Raw genomic sequence first — 16,470 nt, forward strand, 5'->3', positions numbered from 1 at the left:
CTAGCAGAGCAGACTGGCTCAGTCTGTATATAAAACCCTAAAATGATTGTAGATATTGTATGGATGCATATATTATCATATTAGTTCAGTTCAGTTTAGTCATTCAGTCGTGTCTGACTCTTTCAGACCCCAAGGACTGCAGCATGCCAGGCCTCCCTGTCCATCACCAACACCCAAAGTTTACTCAAACTCATGTCCATTGAGTTGAGTCAGTGATGCCATCCAACCATCTCATCCTCTTTTGTCCCCTTCTCCTCTCACCTTTAATCTTTCCCAGCATCAGTTCTTTTCCAATGAGTCATTTCTTCACATCAGGTGGCCAAAGTATTGGAGTTTCAGCTTCAGCATCAGCCCCTCCAATGAATATTCAGGACTTATTTCCTTTAGGATGGACTGGTTGGATCTTCTTGAAGTCCAAGGAATTCTCAAGAGTCTTCTCCAACACCACAGTTCAAAAGCATCAGTTCTTCAGTGCTCAGCTTTCTTTACAGTCTAACTCTCACATCCATACATGACTACTGGAAAACCTTAGCCTTGACTAGATGTACCTTTGTTGGCAAAGTAATGTCTCTGCTTTTTAATATGCTATCTAGGTTGGTCATAACTTTTCTTCCAAGGAGCAAGTGTCTTTAAATTTCATGGCTGCACTCCACCATCTCCAGTGATTTTGGAGCCCAAAAATAGTCTATCACTGTTTCCACTGTTTCTCCATCTATTTGCCATGGAGAGATGGGACCAGACGCTGTGATCTTAGTTTTCTGAATGTTGAGTTTTAAGTCAACTTTTCACTCTCTTCTTTCACTTCCATCAAGAGGTTCTTTAATTCTTCTTCACTTTGTGCCATAAGGGTGGTGTCATCTGCGTATCTGAGGTTATTGATATTTCTCCTGGCAATCTTGATTCTAGCTTGTGCTTCATCTAGCCCAGTGTTTCACATGATGTATTCTTCATATAAGTTAAATTAGCAGGGTGACAATATACAGCATTGATGTACTCCTTTCCCAATTTGTAACCAGTCTGTTGTTCCATGTCTGGTTCTAGCTGTTGCTTCTTGACCTGCGTACAGATTTCTCAGGAGGCAGGTCAGGTGGTCTGGTATTCCCATCTCTTTAAGAATTTTCTGGTTTCTTGTGATCCACACAGTCAAAGGCTTTGGCATAGTCAATACAGAAGAAATAGATGTTTTTCTTGAACTCTCTTGATTTTTTGATGATCCAACAGATGTTGGTAATTTGATCACTGCTTCCTCTGCATTTTATTTTTGACTGCAAACATTACAGCTGTTGTCATTTTATTATATATTTTTAGCTTTTTATTTATTTATTTATTTATGTATTTATTTTTTAATTTTAAAATCTTCACCCTCTCCCTCTCCCTCTGAGTCCAAAAGTCCGTTATACACATCTGTGTCTCTTTCCCTGTCTTGCATACAGGGTCGTCATTGCCATCTTCCTAAATTCCATATATATGTGTTAGTATACTGTATTGGTGTTTTTCTTTCTGGCTTACTTCACTCTGTATAATCGGCTCCAGTTTCATCCATCTCATCAGAACTGATTCAAATGAATTCTTTTTAACGGCTGAGTAATACTCCATTGTGTACATGCACCACAGCTTTCCCATCCATTCATCTGCTGATGGACATCTAGGTTGTTTCCATGTCCTGGCTATTATCAACAGTGCTGCGATGAACATTGGGGTACATGTGTCTCTTTCAATTCTGGTTTCCTCGGTGTGTATGCCCAGCAGAGGGATTGCTGGGTCATAAGGTAGTTCTATTTGCAATTTTTTAAGGAATCTCCACACTCTTCTCCATAGTGGCTGTACTAGTTTGCATTCCCACCAACAGTGTAGGAGGGTTCCCTTTTCTCCACACCCTCTCCAGCATTTATTGCTTGCAGATTTTTGGATCGCAGCCATTCTGACTGGTGTGAAGTGGTACCTCATTGTGGTTTTGATTTGCATTTCTCTAATAATGAGTGATGTTGAGCATCTTTTCATGTGTTTGTTAGCCATCCGTATGTCTTCTTTGGAGAAATGTCTATTTAGTTCTTTGGCCCATTTTTTGATTGGGTCGTTTATTTTTCTGGAATTGAGCTGCATAAGTTGCTTGTATATTTTTGAGATTAGTTGTTTGTCAGTTGCTTCATTTGCTATTATTTTCTCCCATTCCGAAGGCTGTCTTTTCACCTTGCTTATATTTTCCTTTGTTGCGCAGAAGCTTTTAATTTTAATTAGATCCCATTTGTTTATTTTTGCTTTTATTTCCAGAATTCTGGGAGGTGGATCATAGAGGATCCTGCTGTGATTTATGTCTGAGAGTGTTTTGCCTATGTTCTCCTCTAGGAGTTTTATAGTTTCTGATCTTACATTTAGATCTTTAATCCATTTTGAGTTTATTTTTGTGTGCGGTGTTAGAAAGTACTGGCACAAAGACAGACATATAGATCAATGGAACAAAATAGAAAGCCCAGAGATAAATCCACACACATATGGATACCTTATCTTTGACAAAGGAGGCAAGAATATACAATGGAGTAAAGACAATCTCTTTAACAAGTGGTGCTGGGAAAACTGGTCAACCACTTGTAAAAGAATGGTCTTTAGTTTCTTTAGGTAGATATATTCCTAAGTATTTTATTCTTTTCGTTGCAATGGTGAATGGAATTGTTTCCTTAATTTCTTTTTCTACTTTCTCATTATTAGTGTATAGGAATGCAAGGGATTTCTGTGTGTTGATTTTATATCCTGCAAGTTTACTATATTCATTGATCAGCTCTAGTAATTTTCTGGTGGAGTCTTTAGGGTTTTCTATGTAGAGGATCATGTCATCTGCAAACAGTGAAAGTTTACTTCTTCTTTTCCAATTTGGATTCCTTTTATTTCTTTTTCTGCTCTGATTGCTGTGGCCAAAACTTCCAGAACTATGTTGAATAGTAGCGGTGAAAGTGGGCACCCTTGTCTTGTTCCTGACTTTAGGGGAAATGCTTTCAATTTTTCACCATTGAGGATAATGTTTGCTGTGGGTTTGTCATAGATAGCTTTTATTATGTTGAGGTATGTTCCTTCTACTCCTGCTTTCTGGAGAGTTTTTATCATAAATGGATGTTGAATTTTGTCAAAGGCCTTGTCTGCATCTATTGAGATAATCATATGGTTTTTATTTTCCATTTGTTAATGTGGTGAATTACATTGATTGATTTGCGGATATTGAAGAATCCTTGCATCCCTGGGATAAAGCCCACTTGGTCATGGTGTATGATCTTTTTAATGTGTTGTTGGATTCTGATTGCTAGAATTTTGTTGAGGATTTTTGCATCTATGTTCATCAGTGTAGTTTTCTTTTTTTGTGATATCTTTGTCAGGTTTTGGTATTAGGGTGATGGTGGCCTCATAGAATGAGTTTGGAAGTTTACCTTCCTCTTCAACTTTCTGGAAGAGTTTGAGTAGGATAGCTGTTAGCTCTTTTCGAAATTTTTGGTAGAATTCAGCTGTGAAGCCGTCTGGACCTGGGCTTTTGTTTGCTGGAAGATTTCTGATTACAGTTTCAATTTCCGTGCTTGTGATGGGTCTGTTAAGATTTTCTATTTCTTCCTGGTTCAGTTTTGGAAAATTGTACTTTTCTAAGAATTTGTCCATTTCTTCCACGTTGTCCATTTTATTGGCATACAACTGCTGATAGCAGTCTCTTATGATCCTTTGTATTTCTGTGTTGTCTGTTGTGATTTCTCCATTTTCATTTCTAATTTTATTGATTTGATTTTTCTCTCTTTGCTTCTTGATGAGTCTGGCTAATGGTTTGTCAATTTTATTTATCCTTTCAAAGAACCAGCTTTTGGCTTTGTTGATTTTTGCTATGGTCTCTTTTGTTTCTTTTGCATTTGTTTCTGCCCTAATTTTTAAGATTTCTTTCCTTCTACTAACTCTGGGGTTCTCCAATTCTTCCTTTTCTAGTTGCTTTAGTTGTAGAGTTAAGTTATTTATTTGGCTTTTTTCTTGTTTCTTGAGGTATGCCTGTATTGCTATGAACTTTCCTTTAGCACTGCTTTTATAGTGTCCCACAGGTTTTGGGCTGTTGTGTTTTCATTTTCATTAGTCTCTATGCATATTTTGATTTCTTTTTGATTTCTTCTGTGATTTGTTGGTTATTCAGAAGTGTGTTATTCAACCTCCATATGTTGGAATTTTTAATAGTTTTTCTCCTGTAATTGAGATCTAATCTTACTGCATTATGGTCAGAAAAGATGCTTGGAATGATTTCGATTTTTTGAATTTATCAAGTTTAGATTTATGGCCCAGGATGTGATCTATCCTGGAGAAGGTTCCATGAGCACTTGAAAAAAAGGTGAAATTCGTTGTTTTGGGGTGAAATGTCCTATAGATATCAATTAGGTCTAACTGACCTAATGTATCATTTAAAGTTTGCGTTTCTTTGTTAATTTTCTGTTTAGTTGATCTGTCCATAGGTGTGAGTGGGGTATTAAAGTCTCCCACTATTATTGTGTTATTGTTGATTTCCCCTTTCATACTTGTTAGCATTTGTCTTACATATTGTGGTGCTCCTATATTGGGTGCATATATATTTATAATTGTTATATCTTCTTGGATTGATCCTTTGATCATTATGTAGTGGCCTTCTTTGTCTCTTTTCACAGCCTTTGTTTTAAGGTCTATTTTATCGGATATGAGTATTGCCACTCCTGCTTTCTTTTGGTCTCTATTTGCATGGTATATCTTTTCCAGCCCTTCACTTTCAGTCTGTATGTGTCCCTTGTTTTGAGGTGGGTCTCTTGTAAGCAGCATATAGAGGGGTCTTGTTTTTGTATCCATTCAGCCAGTCTTTGCCTTTTGGTTGGGGCATTCAACCCATTTACGTTTAAGGTAATTATTGATAAGTATGACCCCGTTACCATTTACTTTATTGTTTTGGGTTCGGGTTTATACACCCTTTTGTGTTTCCTGTCTAGAGAATATCCTTTAGAATTTGTTGGAGAGCTGGTTTGGTGGTGCTGAATTCTCTCAGCTTTTGCTTGTCTGGAAAGCTTTTGATTTCTCCTTCGTATTTGAATGAGATCCTTGCTGGGTACAGTAATCTGGGCTGTAGGTTACTGTCTTTCATCACTTTAAGTATGTCTTGCCATTCCCTCCTGGCCTGAAGAGTTTCTATTGAAAGATCAGCTGTTATCCTTATGGGAATCCCCTTGTGTGTTATTTGTTGTTTTTCCCTTGCTACTTTTAATATTTGTTCTGTTTGATATTTTTTAATTCGATTAATATGTGTCTTGGGGTGTTTCGCCTTAGGTTTATCCTATTTGGAACTCTCTGCGTTTCTTGGACTTGGGTGATTATTTCCTTCCCCATTTTAGGGAAGTTTTCAACTATTATCTCCTCAAGGATTTTCTCATGATCTTTCTTTCTGTCTTCTTCTTCTGGGACTCCTATAATTCGAATGTTGGAGCGTTTCATATTGTCCTGGAGGTCTCTGAGATTGTTCTCATTTCTTTTAATTCGTTTTTCTTTGTTTCCTCTCTGATTCATTTATTTCTACCATTCTATCTTCTATTTCACTAATCCTATCTTCTGCCTCTGTTATTCTACTATTTGTTGCCTCTAGAGTGTTTCTGATCTCATTTATTGCGTTATTCTTTATATTTTGACTCTTTTTTATTTATTCTAGGTCCTTGTTAAACCTTTCTTGCATCTTCTCAATCCTTGTCTCTAGGCTATTAATCTGTGTTTCCATTTTGATTTCAAGATTTTGGATCATTTTCACTATCAATATTCAGAATTCCTTCTCAGGTAGATTCCCTACTTCTTCCTCTTTTGTTTGGTTTGGTGGGCAGCTCTCCTGTTCCTTTACCTGCTGAGTATTCCTCTGTCTCTTCATCTTGGTTATATTGCTGTGTTTGGGGTGGCCTTTTTATATTCTGGTAATTTGTGGGGTTCTCTTTATTATGGAGCTTCCTCACTGTGGGTGGGGTTCTATCAGTGGCTTGTCAAGGTTTCCTGGTTAGGGAGGCTTGTGTTGGAGTTCTGGTGGGTGGAGCTGGGTTTCTTCTCTCTGGAGTGCAATGGAGTGAGCAGTAATGGGTTATGAGACATCAAAGGTTTTGGAATAATTTTGAGCTGCCTGTATATTGAAGCTCAGGGGAGTGTTCCTGTATTGCTGGAGAATTTGTGTGATATGTCTTGTTTTGGAACTTGTTGGCCCTTGGGTGGAGCTTGGTTTTGGTGTAGGTATGAAGGCATTTGATGAGCTCCTATTGCTTAATGTTCCCTGAATTCAAGCATTCTCTAATGTTTTCAGGCTTTGGATTTAAGCCTCCTGCTTCTGGTTTTCAGTTTTATTTTTACAGTAGCCTCTAGACTTCTCCATCAATACAGCACCGATGATAAAACTTCTAGGTTAAAGATGAAAAGTTTCTCCACATTGAGGGACACTCAGAGAGGTTCACTGTTTTTGAAGACAATGGTCTGCTTTTCTGGTTGCCTGATGTCCTCTGCCAGCCTACAGAAGTTGTTTCGTGGAGTTTGCTCAGCGTTGAAATGTTCTTTTGAGGAATTTGTGAGGGAGAAAGTGGTCTTCCCATCCTATTCCTCTGCCATCTTTACAGTTCCTCTGCATTTTTTAATTCACCTTGAACATCTAGAAGTTCATGGCTCACGTACTGTTGAAGCCTGGCTTGGAGAATTTTGAGCATTACTTTACTAGTGTGTGAGATGAGCGCAATTGTGCAGTAGTTTGAGCATTCTTTGGCTTGCCTTTCTTTGGGATTGGAATGAAAACTGAGCTCTTTCAGTCCTGGGGCCACTGCTGAGTTTTCCAAATTTGCTGGCATATTGAGTGTAACATTTTCACAGCATCATCTTCAGAATTTGAAATAGCTCACCTGGAATGCCATCACCTCCACTAGCTTTGTTTGCAGTGATGCTTCCTAAGGCCCACTTGACTTGACATTCCCAGGATGTCTGGCTCTTGGTGAGTGATCATATGATCATGATCACCTGGGTCATGAAGATCTTTTCTGTATAGTTCTTCTGTGTATTCTTTTCACCTCTTCTTAATATCCTCTGCTTCTCTTAGGTCCACACCTAAGAGCTCAATGTCCTTTCCTAAGGTCCATACCTCAGGGCTCAATGTCCTTTATTGAACCCATGTTTGCCTGAAATTTTCCCTTGGTAACTCTAATTTTCTTTAAGAGATCTCTAGTCTTTCCCATTCTATTGCTTTCCTCTATTTCTTTGCATTGATCACTGAGGAAGGCTTTCTTATCTCTCCTTGCTATTCTTTGAAACTCTGCATTCAGATGCTTGTATCTTTCCTTTTCTCCTTTGCTTTTCACTTCTCTTCTTTTCACAGCTATTTGTACGCCCTCCTCAGACAGCCATTTTGCTTTTTCACATTTCTTTTTCTTAGGGATGGTCTTGATCCCTGTCTCCTGTACATTGTCATGAAGCTTCTTCCACAGTTCTTCAGGCACTCTGTCTATCATATCTAATCCCTTGAACCACCAACCTCATCTTGTTATGTTAGTCTTTCAGTCATGTCTGACTCTTTGTGGCCCCGTGGATTCTAGCCTGCCAGGCTCTGCCATCCATGGGATTTTCCAGGAAAGAATACTGGAGTGGGTTGCCATTTCCTTCTCCAGGCAATCTTCCTGACTCAGGGATCAAACCCTGGTTACCCACATTGCAGGCAGACTCCTTACCATCTGAGCTACCAGGGAAGCCCTCTATTTTTATGTTAGTCTCTCAGCCATGTCTTGACATAACCGGTCTTTATTTTTCTCAGCCAGCCAAAGGTCAGAATCACCAACATCATTACCTAGTTCTAAAGAAAAAGGAAAACCTTCAACCACATTCTGAAAATATTGAAGCAATTATGATTCAAATTCCTAATTTCACTGCCATTAGACCTGTAAATGAAACTATATCATAATTCTTTATTTGAGTATTTTTCTGGGAGATGTAGGGTAACACCACTCTGCCTATAAGACCAGTAACATACATCCATTGTTTGGGATGATAGATCTAAGTTAGCATTTCCATCAGGTTTCATTGTTCTGAAAACAAAACAACAACAAAAACCAATTCAACCACTTCACAGAAAATTAAGCAATGATTAATTTAAAAAAAATAAAGGAATAGGTTATTAACACTTCAGAACAAAACACAATTAAGGCTGCTTGCCAGTATCATTTATTACTTTTAAAAGAAAAATTTTTGAAAAACTCATTTTATTGGAACTTCACTAATTAGAAAACTAATTTGCAAAGACACTTTTCAGTTCAAAGATACAGTGCATAGGCAAGGCTGCACATTGAGAGTGCCCTGGATTTTTTTTTCAGAGTCTATAATCAACTTTATTTTAATATGATCTAAACACATATCATTTAGAAAATCCCAAGAAAAATTTATGTACAAGAGTTGATGCTATCGCATTTGGACAAAGCTGGCAAGTTCCTGCTATGAGCATATACCAGGAGATACCACTGAGGAAACATAATACATTGGAGTAGATGTTGTGGCATTTGGCCCACAGTTTGATAGCCCTCAGGGTTAACCTGAAGTTGTCAATGTTTGATACTAGATGTAAAACATCTAGTAAAACCATTTCATTGATTTGCAACAAAATCAAAACCCTGCAATCATTAAGACTTCTTATACATATCTAAATTTTTAAGCAGACTGTCATGTTTTAAGTCCAAGTTTCCTGGAATAGTCTGCAGTGCTAATCTTGCAAACAAAATATCAATCTCTATCCCATCAAACAGTTTGATAACTGGTACGAATGCCTCTTCAACAGCTCTTAAATCTTTTACTTCTCCCTGTAATTTCAACTTATCATAGAATGAGGTGAAAAAGTCACTTCAATCAACATGTCTTGTTGCAACACACAATGCATCAATATTGGCAGTTTTTTGTATATACTCCTAATCTGTAAGATCCAGATGTAAACATTTTCCCATCAGCATGTTCTATTACAGATTGTGGAACACTCTTGCTTTCACTGATTTCTCGTATCCAGTCTTTTACCAGGTTAATTCTCCCAAAATTAAAATCCTGCACTGAAGTTCCTCTTTTTCTTCAAAAACCCCAAAGGGCTTCAGAGTCTCCACTAGTTTCTGTGTAAGCAGGCAGTTAGTCTCCTTGGGGGCTGCTAAGTGGAAGGGAGAAGTAATGCCATAGTGCTTTCATGGCGGGTGTGTTTGCTGCAACCCCTATTTTGTACTGGATTTTTAAAAATATGAATCTTTTCAAGTTTTCTATAAAGGTGATCTACTCATTCACTTGTAGGCTCACTGTTACCAGTTACTGCTACATAATACATGAACCGTGAACTTCCAGATGTTCAAGCTGGTTTTAGAAAAGGCAGAGGAACCAGAGATCAAATTGCCAACATCTGCTGGATAATCGAAAAAGCAAAAGAGTTCCAAAAAAAACATCTATTTCTGCTTTATTGACTATGCCAAAGCCTTTGACTGTGTGGATCACAATAAACTGTGGAAAATTCTGAAAGAGATGGGAATACCAGACCACTTGACTTGCCTCTTGAGAAACCTATATGCAGGTCAGGAAGCAACAGTTAGAACTGGACATGGAACAAGAGACTGGTTCCAAATAGGAAAAGGAGTATGTCAAGGCTGTATATTGTCACCCTGCTTATTTAACTTCTATGCAGAGAACATCATGAGAAACACTGGACTGGAAGAAACACAAGCTGGAATCAAGATTGCCTGGAGAAATATCAATAACCTCAGATATTCAGGTGACATCACCGTTATGGCAGAAAGTGAAGAGGAACTAAAAAGACTCTTGATGAAAGTGAAAGAGGAGAGTGAAAAAGTTGGCTTAAAGCTCAACATTCAGAAAATGAAGCTCATGGCATCTGGTCCCATCACTTCATGGGAAATAGATGGGAAACAGGGGAAACAGTGTCAGACTTTATTTTTCTGGGCTCCAAAATCACTGCAGATGATGACTTCAGCCACGAAATTAAAAGACGCTTACTCCTTGGAAGAAAACTTATGACCAACCTAGATAGCATATTGAAAAACAGAGACATTACTTTGCAGACTAAGATCTGTCTAGTCAAGGCTATGGTTTTTCCTGTGGTCATGTATGGATGTGAGAGTTGGACTGTGAAGAAAGCTGAGCACCGAAGAATTGATGCTTTTGAACTGTGGTGTTGGAGAAGACTCCTGAGAGTCCCTTGGACTGCAAGGATATCCAACCAGTCCATCCTAAAGGAGATCAGCCCTGGGTGTTCTTTTTGGAAGGAATGATGCTAAAGCTGAAACTCCAGTACTTTTTCCACCTCATACAAAGAGTTGACTCATCAGAAAAGACTTTGATGCTGGGAGGGATTGGGGTCAGGAAGAAAAGGGGACGAGAGAGGATGAGATGACTGGATGGCATGACCGACTCAATGGACGTGAGTTTGAGTGAACTCTGGCAGTTGATGATGGACAGGGAGGCCTGGCATGCTGTGATTCATGGGGTCGCAAAGAGTCAGACACGACTGAGCAACTGAACTGAACCTAACGTAGATATTTATTGCTGAATAAAAGCTACACTAAAGCTTAGCAGATTAAAACAACAGTTACGTACTTAGCCCTTGATTCAATAGGTCAGTAGTTGAGGCTAGGCTGACTTGGAACGCTAGTCTAGTCCTGACAGGGCGCCCTTGTATATGTGCAGTCAGCAGGAGATCAAGGGGGCGACGCTGCTCCTTGTGCTTGTTTAGCTGTTGGCTGGTACAGAATCGGGACAGTTGGGCCCTCAGACACGAGGCTAGCCCTGGTCTGCTCACATAAAGAGGCAGGGGTCTAGAGAGAGAGAGAGAGACAGCAGGCAAGACCTCTTGCAGTCTAAACTGGTACAAAATTGCTTTTGTCACATTCTTTAGGCTAATGCAGTTACAAGCTGAGCCCAGGTTGAAGGCATGGAGAAAGATTCTAGCACCTTAGTTTTGTCTCAGGCTTTACTTTCTATGAAACTCAGACTATCAGATTATCTATCACTCTATAGCATTTTTGGTTTTTCTTTAGCCAATGTCCTTGAAAATGCTTAAAAATTTTTTTTTTGGTATAAGTGCTATTAAGATAGGATCAATAAAAAATAAAATAACACAACCTTGTAAATCAACTATATTCCAATAAAAATTATTAAAATATCACATATAGTTCCATCACCTCCACAATAAAACAATCCATTATTTTCTGATTTTCTTTTCTAATGCTTTCTCATATATGTACATTTTTCAGTAATTTCTCCTTAAATTAATATATTAATTTATATTAATAATATATTCTAATAATATATTATTCTAGTTTTATATTATATAAAATATACTATAATATATTCTTATTTTTTTTTCTTTTTTAACCTAACCCCAATATTATAGTCATTACCACTACTGAATTGTCTTCAAAAGTTTTGGTAAAGGCCCGATATTTCAAAATTTGAGGATTCTAACAGATTATCATTTTAATTTTCCTTGATAGATGCTTAGTCTGTTCTATTATTGAGTCTTTGTGGTTTTATGATCAAAGACATTCATAAAAATTTATATATAAAGATTTTCTAAACTCTGCTTTTTTAACATGTAGTATGATTGAACAAAAGATTGTAAGCACTTGGTATGATTTGAACAATCACTTGGTATAAAATATGCTTCAAAATAGAGTCTTTAACAATAATCAGATTGTTAGTTTTAAAATTTTTGTGAATTTTATATAAAAGAGATGAATTGTTTGATTTGTTCACTCAAAAACTAGTCATATGCCAGGCATCATTGTAGTCTTCTTAAATACTAATATGAATAAAATATGGAATTGATCTCAAAGAGTTTTCAGACACTGCAGTTCTGCTTCTTGTTAGTCTAGTTACCTGACTAGTTACTTAAGTTTATGGTTATTATTTATGATTATTATTAAATTAAAATTAGATTTTTTAAATTATAAAATGCTGTAATGTTTGAGCAGGTATAGGAAAAAAATAACTAATGGAACAGAATTGAGAAATAGATTCATGACTTCCAAGTCTTCTAGAGAACACATTTAGAAATGTGTTATTCAGTTCAGTTCAGTCGCTCAGTCGTGTCCAACTCTGCAACCCCAAGGACTGCAGCATGCCAGGCTTCCCTGTCCATCCCAACTCTTGGAGCCTTCTCAAACTCATGTCCATCGCGTCAGTGATGCCATCCAACCATCTTATCCTCTGTTGTCCCCTTCTCCTCCTGCCTCAATCTTTCCCAGCACCAGAGTCTTTATAAATGAGTCATTTCTTTGTATCACGTGACCAAAGTATTGGAGTTTCAGTTTCACCATCAGTCTTTCCAATGAATATTCAGGACTAATTTCCTTTAAGATGGACTGATTGGATCTTCTTGCTGTCCAAGGGCCTCTCAAGAATCTTTTCCAACACCACAGTTTAAAAGCATCAATTCTTCCAAACTCAGCTTTTTTTATAGTCCAACTCTCACATCCATACGTGACTACAGGAAAAATCATAGCTTTGACTAGACAGACCTTTGTTGGTAAAGTAATATCCCTGCTTTTTAATATGCTGTCTAGCTTGGTTATAACTTTTCTTCCAAGGAGCAAGCGTCTTTTAATTTCATGGCTGCAGTCACTGTCTGCAGTGATTTTGGAGCCCCAAAAATAAAGTCTGCATCTGTTTCCACTATTTCCCCATCTATTTGCCATGAAGTGATGGGACTGAATGCCATGATCTTAGCTTTCTGAATGCTGAGCTTTAAGCCAACTTTTTCACTCTCCTCTTTCACTTTCATCAAGAGGCTCTTTAGTTCTTTGCTTTCTGCCATAAGGGTGGTGTCATCTGTGTATCTGAGGTTATTGATATGTGTTATTGCTTTCATAATTTAAAAAATAAAAAATCATCAAAAAAAGAAAAACAGATTCACAGTAAATAAGAAAGTATTACACTTTAGAAGTGACATTTCAATTCACTGGGAGAAAAATTAGACTATTAAATAAATTATTGTTGAACCAATATTCCGTTCATTTTGGAAAATAAAGTAAAATTAGTTTCCTATATATACCATAGAGTATAAAATCTAGGTGGAATGAATTTCTAGAAGTATAAGGAAATAAAGCAGAATATGCTTGAGGTTAGGAAGTTCTCCCTGGGCAAGACTCCAAACTCAAAATTCACAAAGATAAAGATAGCCAGATTTGGTTTTATGAAAATGTTTTTAATCTTCCATAAATATAAACTTACAAGATGTTGCCAGACTGGAAGAAAATATAGAACATACAGAAAAATTAAAAGCAGATACTATTTCTGAATATTCAGGTTTCAGTTGCAGACAATAAATTCGCACAGGCTAGTTTAGGCTGAAAAAATAATCTAATATGTGGAACAGGATATAAAGAAACTCAGTTAGGGACTAGAAGAGTAGACGTTATTTCCAGGGGGCATCAGCATCATGGTGGAGTGAGATGCGCCCTTTGTCCCTCTCCTTCAATCTACAACCAGTAAAATAGCCACAGCTAAAAACATGCCTCTGCCCTACATACCAGGATGCTGGAGAGTTCCTCAAATCTGTGTTTCTGAAGGCTGGTGGGCTGGAATAGACAGGAGGCTGAATCAGGGGGACAGTGAAGGCCGTGCCTTTAATTCTGGATTCCCCAACTGCAGCTTGTAGCCCCAGAGAACTTGGAAGCAGAGAGGAAGTGGTGCATGTGACCCTAGTCTTCTTGCTGCCACAGGTAACCAGGCAGCACTGGCCGTGGACCGGCTGCACTCTCCCTCCAGTCACATGGGCACCCATTAGGCCCGTCGACCTCTGCCCGCAGCAGCAGAATCCATGCACCTGAAAACACCAGGCATGGCAGAGGTGCCCACATATCCCTGGTTGCCCCTTCATCCTGCATTGCCCCCTGCAGTAGTGGAGGCTGTGACTAGGGAGACCCTGAGCTGGCAGAAAAGTCCACTATTCTGGTGCCCCAGGCACCACTGAGGCTGGACAGTCAGCAGCAAGGTTTCAATAACTCTGGAGGCACTAGCAGTGATAACGAAGGTAAAGTTGGTAGACAGAGGTGGTAGAAGGTGGAAAATGTGAACTTTCAAATGTAACCAGAGGGCTCTTGGTTAAAAGAAACCAAAAAGTTGTGCTATAGTGCCACCTACTGTAAAACAAAAGAAAGGTCTCTAGTTTCTAACCTGTTTATCTGAGCCATCAGAGAAGACTGTTAAATCTTTAGAAGCAAGTTTTTAAAAAATTAAAAAGTTTTGCCTAAAGAAGAAAGATATTTGCTACTTGAAATGCACCAGTAAAAGAAAAAGTCAACAAACAACATGAAAGATCACAGTAATTCTGTAACACAAAAGAAAATGGCAATTCTCCAGAAACCAAAGTTAAAGGGATGGAATATTGCAATCTGATAGAAAATTCAAAATAGGTGTCGTGGAGAAACTCAATGAGAGAAACTTGTAGTTATACAGGCCTACCTCAGGAAAAGAAAATTCTCAAATAAACAGTTAGCCTTTCACCTAAAATAACTAGAAAAAGAACAAAGCCTGAAAAGAGTTGAAGGAAGAAAATAATAAAAATCATAGTGAAAATAAATGAAATAGAAAAGATCCATCAAAATATGAGCTGGCTCTTTGAAAAGAAAAATTGACAAACCTTTAGTTAGACTAACAGAGAAAAGAGAAGTCTCTCTTACTTAGAGTAATCAAAAATTTCCCCAAAAAGAAGACAAAACATACAAAGGAGACTTAATGATTATCCTTCTCAAATTCTTCCAAAATTTAAAGAGGAAGGAATGCTTCCAAATTCATTTTATGAGGCCAACATTACCTTCACATCAAAACCAGACAAAGATAACACAGTAAAGGAAAATTAGAAGCCAATATCTCTGATGAATATAAATGCAGCCCTCCTCACCCACCCCCTGGAGAAGGAAATAGCAACCCATTCCAGTATTCTTGCCTAGAGAATCCCATGGACAGAGGAACCTGGCAGGCTACAGCTCATGGGGTCGCAAGAGTCAGACATGACTTAGTGACTAAACCACCACCATCACCACCTCCACCAAAAAACATTAGCAAACAGAATACAACAACACATTAAAAGGATCATACACCATGGTCAAGTGAGATTTATTGCAGGAATACAAAGATGGTTCAACATCCACAAATCTACATGATACACTACATTAACAAAATGAAGAATAAAAATAATATGATCATCTCAGAAATAGCATTTAACAAAATTAAACACAATTTTAAAAAACTCTTGACAAAATGGATATAAAAATTATGTACTTCAACATAAGACATTATTCTCATGATAAAAAAGCTGAAACCTATCCCTCCAAAATCAGGAACAAGACAAGGATGCCCACTCTCATCACTCTTATCCAATATAGTACTGGAAGTTTTAGCCAGAACAATTAGGCAAGAAAAAGACATAAAAGGCATCCAAATTGCAAAGAAAAAAGCAAAACTTCAAAGACTCCACAAAAAACTACTAGAAATAATAAACAACTATGGTAAAGATGCATTACAAAATATATATACAAGCGTTTGTTGCATTTTCTATATGCTGACAATGAACTAGCAGAAAGAGATATTAAAAAAAACAATCCCATTTATAATTGTCATTTAAAGAAAAAATACCTAGGAATAAATTTATCCAAGGGGATGAAAGACCTATACACTGAAACTGTAACATATTGTTGAAAGAAATTGAAGATGACACAAATAATGGAAAAATATTCTATGATCATAGATTGGAAGGCATGATATTGTTAAAATGTCCATATTACCTAAACCAATCTACATATCGATAAAATCCCTGTTAAAATCTCAAGAACATTTTTTTCACAGAAATAGAACAAAAAATTCTAAAATTTATATATAGCCACAGAAAATCTAGCCAAAGCAATCCTGAGGAAAAAACTCCATGGACAGAGGAGCCTGGTGGGCTATAGCCCATAGGGTCACAAACACTTGGACACAACTGAGTACCCAGTCACTAATCGAAAGAATATTAAGTTGGGAGAAAAACAGAGTCACAAATCAGTGGAACAGAGTTGAGAGCCCAGAGATAAACCCACACATATATGGACAATAAATTTACAATAAAGGAGCAAAGAACATACAGTAGAGAAAGAATAGTCTTTTCAAATAAATGGTATTGGGAAAGCTGGACAACCACATGAAAAAAAATGGAACAAGATCCCCATCTCACATTACACAGAAAAATCAACTTAAAATGGATTAAAGAATGGAAACATAAAACCTTAGAAGAAAATATAGGGAGTGAGTTCTTTGACATCAGTCTTAGCAATATCCTTCTGGATGTGTCTCATCAGGCAAGGGAAACAAAAGCAGAAATAAAGAAATGATACTGCATCAAACTGAAATGCTTCTGCACTGCAAAGGAAAGCATCAACAAAATGAATTTCTTGAGTAATTTGGAAAAGAACTACCATA

General features: G+C 37.5%; 1 pseudogene; it reads right to left on the reverse strand.

Moving 5' to 3' along the window:
* Nucleotides 1–8,267: 8,267 nt before the first annotated feature.
* Nucleotides 8,268–13,798, reverse strand: LOC101103831 (poly(A) polymerase alpha-like; annotated as a pseudogene).
* Nucleotides 13,799–16,470: the final 2,672 nt, after the last annotated feature.

The sequence above is a fragment of the Ovis aries genome, chromosome 13 (genome assembly GCF_016772045.2).
Source record: "Ovis aries strain OAR_USU_Benz2616 breed Rambouillet chromosome 13, ARS-UI_Ramb_v3.0, whole genome shotgun sequence".
Taxonomy (NCBI): domain Eukaryota; kingdom Metazoa; phylum Chordata; class Mammalia; order Artiodactyla; family Bovidae; genus Ovis; species Ovis aries.